A 4,913-nucleotide genomic window follows, 5' to 3' on the forward strand; every position below is an offset into this window, starting at 1 on the left:
TTCAAGGTCTGTAGAGCCCTCTTCAAAAGGCTAACTTGATATTCTGTAAAGAGACAGTGTAGGGACCTCCCTTGTGGTGCAAGGGGTTAAGTCTCAGTTCTATGAAGCAATCCGCAGCCACTGCAGCAGAAGTTCAATCCCCAGCTAGGGAGCTACCCACATGGTGCAGCAGCCCTCTCCTGTCTCACCTGCTCCTCCCCTCAGCAGTGTGTTTCAGTGGATCCACCTCTTCTGCTCCCTACTCTGTCTCTGGTGAATCTTCTCAACCCCACCCCCGCACCTCTGGCCTGTACCCCAGTTCTTGTATGCATAAATAAGTAAATCTTAAAAAAAAAAAGAGCTCAGACTGGGGGAAATTAGTAAAAATAAATAAATAAATACTACTATGGTCTAAAGAAATTTATGGGTTAGAGTCAGATTTTTTTAACCTTTTGTTTCCCAGCCCAATAAAAACAATGGGAACAGCAGAGTTGTGTCCTTGAGTCCTGTCCTGTTTTTGTTCTGGGACCCTTCCTGTCTCACTGGAGGTGACCTTAGGGGACTCAGCCCAGACTGGGACAACATTTCAACCATAGCAGCGATTTATTGAGAGTCACTGATGCTCAGTGACATTTTTTTTTGTCCTCAACCCCGCAGGGCAGCAAAGGGGGTGCCCTCTCACTTGAAGCCTCCTTGTTAACAACAACAAAAGTGACAAACCTAAAAGAAAATGTTTATCATCTAATAAATTTAGCTTGAATGCCATATGTGCGAGGCATTATCTCTACCACCGAGAATGCAGGAAGGAGAAAATGGGCAAAATTCCATGATTTTGGGAGTTCATAACCCTACCCCACCTTCTAAGGAAGTAGGATAATTGGCCCATTCTCACAACCTTTGCTTTCTAGAATCTGGATGATGGGTGAATGTGTAAAATCAAAGGCAATGGGAGGGCCAAGTTAGCCATCTAGGAGAAAGAACCGTGAACAGAAAAACAACAGCATGATGAGTTTGGAGATTTTAGAGGGGCTACAAAATAGAGGGAAGAATTTTGGTGGAGTGGGTGGCTGGAGCAGAGATGGGGAGAAGAGGTTTTGCTCTGTTTCATAAATGAAATGTCTCTGCGTGCTGGGATTTTTTAAAAGAGACTTCCGTCGATGCAGTTTTAAAAAATGCTCAATTTTTCAAAATAAAAGAATCAATCAATCCACACATAGCAAGGGGGCAAATGAGAATCCCACCCTGTCAGGGGACTGGGCCAACTATTTCAAATAGCTGAATGCCTGCTGTATTCCAGGGGGGACAAAGGCAGACTTTGAGGCCTGACGGGGCTGGTGGTTTGGAGGGAGAGGCAAGGAGAACCTACGATGGAGATGCAGCTTCATCCTGGAAGATCTGGGAGACTTCATTGAACAAATGAGATTTATGCTGAGCCCTGAAGGATTAGGAGTTGTGTCAGGCAAGGAGAAGAGGGCCGGCGTATAGATAGTTTCAGACAAGTGTTAACAGCTTTCGAGAAGACTTTATGGAATGAAAGACCGCAATTTACTTGACTGCAGCTGCCTCATCGAAAGAAATAATGCGGAGAACTTCTCCACCTAGTTTCCAAAAAGCAAGTAAAATCAAATGTTCTCGAGTGAATTTCTGTAGTGTGGACACGATGTCTCTTTTGCCCCCTCTACTGCCACCACTGTCAAGGAGATAAAAGCTGAGATAAAGTGGATGGTGGTTGGGGCAGGGAATTGGTCTAATGACTGCTGATCTGGCTGTCAAAACTGGAATTTCTCTGTCGGAAGTTCTGTGCTATAATAAATTCAGGATGATAGCGGGCCAGCTGGGCTTTCTAGAAGGTTCATTTATTAGCTACCTACTAGGTACCTTGTTCTGTGCCAAGTAGGAAACACAAGTGAAGAGCAAATTTGATCCAGTTCTAGGTAAAAAGACTTTGAGGAGGTGGAAATAGTGTCAAGTAAAATGGTATTTACAGTAGCTCTTGTCCTAGCTGCTGTGAAAATGCAAGATTACAGTTTGCTCCCTTGGGAAGGACAAACAGCCTTGAGTTGGCATATTGGCTCCATCAAGCGCAAGTGTGACTTTAAGAGAGTTTATTCTCCTGCATGTATATTTATCACATGTAATAACGAAGACTATGCCCCCTCCCCCGTCAAAAGAATTAACTCACAGTCTGTATTACTGTGAGTTAACAGCCTCATCTTTGCCCACTGTCCATTGAGGAGGCCCCAGAAGCTGGAGCTTTCTCCTCCCTGGAGTAAAATCTTGAGTGGTTTCTTCACTTTATAAGTTGTTTTTGGATAACAAAATGTCCTGCCATCATTTTTAGTCACAGAATAGTTCCCTTTCAGTAATGAACACTCAACTATTAAGTAATGGCGAAAATCCTGTGTTTCATTTAAAGTTAAGCTTCTTACAAAAGAAATATCCACTGCAAAAAAGGCTTTTCTCAAATTATTGGAGGAATTTGAACACCAGTGAAGAGTAGTCGAAATTAAGAATATTCTTGTTAAAGCAAAGGAACAGACAAAACCGAAACAACCCTTAGAAATTTGACTGTAGAACTGAGGCTACCAGAGGGGGACAGGGGGTGTGGGAGCAAAGAAGGTGGAGGCCCAGTGATGGAGGAGGATTATTGGGGCTTTGGTGGTGGGTGTGGTGTGATAACATAATCTAAAAAGGTCTGAGCCTATGTCCTAAATCGTACAGTGCTGTACACCAACATTATCACAATAAAAATAATTTAATATAAAAAAGTAAATGGATGATTGGGGAATAAATAAAATCTGGCACATCCATTCAATTGAACTCTATTTAGCAATGTAGAGGGGGATAGAATCTGAAGACAAACCATGGTTCAGAACAAAGAATGGCCATGTTTATTTTATTATTTTATGTTATTAGTTCTGGCTGGGAAAATGTTTCAAATAGTTGAAAACTTATACAATAAGACATTTGAAAGATGTTAAAGCATCTCCTCCAGGTGCCTGGTAGTCACAGGCCTGAAGGAGCAAAGGGAGCTTGCTGGGGGGAGCAAAGGGCTGTCTTGACTAGTGCCCTCAGTGTGGGCGCGCTCTGCCTGCAGGTATTTAAAGTTCCTCTGGGATTGACAAGTGTTCAAGATGACTCTGTTCTTCGAGGTGCATTGTGGGACCTCTGGGGGTGGGGGCCTCTAGTGGCCTCCCGTGGCCCAGTCCCCTGACAGGGTGGGATTCTCGTTTGCCCCTTTGCCAGCTCCCCTGCTGAGTGGTAGACATGGGCGCTGCTCTTAGGGTGTGTCACCACAGCTTGCACATTTACTTGACCAAGAGGGACTCAGCCTCTGCTTCCACTGCTCCCTCTCACTCCATCCTGTGATCTTGTTGGGCTGTAGCCACAGTTTGCTCATTTATGTTTTTCCAGGGGACACAGAACGAGGCAGAGCCCTTGTGCTGACGCTCCTCGCCCAAGGCCTGGGTCAGGACTTATTGCTTCTCCCTTTCCCAAGGACTGAGAATCATTTCACCCCACATTATGCACCACCCTCCCCCCTCAAAAAAAAAGTCTGAACTCTGCTGAACTCAACTCAGATGATGAGACAAACCTAGCTGACCCACTGCCTGTGAGGGAAAATAATTGTTGTGCGCGCTGAGGGAGCATGGCCACTGGGCACGCAGCATTAAGGCGGCAGAGACAGCTCACAGCGCCATCCCGGGAGGGGAGCGCTAATGAGGGAGTCACTCCTGAGCACAGGCCCCTTCCAGTACCCGGTGACAAAGCTGACTGCCGGCTTGGCCTTGTCATCCACGTGCGTCTCTCCCAGAGGAAGACCGTTCTCCTTCCTTAGGCATTCTCGGCTTCGGCCGCGATTCCTCCTGGCTTGTCAAAACTTTCCAGAATCCAGTGCTGCAAGCAGCCCTTCCTTTGGCAGCTTGTTAGGGTAATTGAAATGTGGGGGGAAGCTCATTAAGCTCCCCTTCGTCAACATCCTTCCTTCCAGGCCCGGGGAAGCTGCGAGTTCTGTCACATCCCATTAGCACTGCGTCTGGGTGGTTTCCACACCTTTCCAGGCAAATCAAACGCTGGAGGTCCACGTTCAAGAGGAAACACATTCCTTCCACCGAGAAGGGTATGTTTATGGAAATGCAGAGACATGGATACATCTGGCTGGGGTGAGTGATGAAAAAGAGAATGAGAAGACCTTTAACATGCTTTGGAAGTAGAAAGAATCCTGCAGGTTGTTACTGCACATATTAAAAACCCAGCATTTGAGGTAATCTCTGGACATTTCCAAGTCTCTCTTGATTCTTACCTTGTGCTGGCCCCTTGGGGTTTTTGTCAAATCCAAATTTTTGTGGGCCACTCTAAGAATAATAATCATGATGTTAACTTTTATGGAACATGTTTTATTTACCAACCTTTATGCTAAGAGCTATATAAATAATCTCTTTGAATAATCTCTAGGAGAGGGAGCAACCTGAGGTCTAGGGTGTGGGCCAGAGGTGTGGGGGTGAGAGGATTCACAAGAGACAGAGTGGGGAGCAGAACAGGCAAATCTACTGAAATACACTGCTGAGGGGAGCAGCAGGTGAGATAGGAGAGGTCTGCTGCACCATGTGCATCACCTTCCTGGCTGGGGATTGAACTCAGGCTGCAGCAGCTGGTGATCGCTTGATGGCACTGAGACTTTAACTTCTGTGCCACCAGGGAGGCCCCTCAATTTGTATCTAGTGAGCACATGAATGAATGATCATCTTGTGAGGCAGAGGACGTGAGTGCCATCTTTAAGAGTTGGAGACACATCATGTCCCAAGCTCCCACCGCTAGTGCATGCTGGGAGGGGCTTGAGAACAGGCTGTTTCCAAGGGCCATTATGTTCTTTGTTCTCGCAGCATCTCTCGGATTCCAGGAAGTGAGAAGCTCACAGTTGCCACCATGCACTG

This window comes from Talpa occidentalis, unplaced genomic scaffold (assembly GCF_014898055.3).
Source record: "Talpa occidentalis isolate TD23 unplaced genomic scaffold, MPIMG_talOcc4v2.1 talOcc4.14, whole genome shotgun sequence".
Lineage (NCBI taxonomy): Eukaryota > Metazoa > Chordata > Mammalia > Eulipotyphla > Talpidae > Talpa > Talpa occidentalis.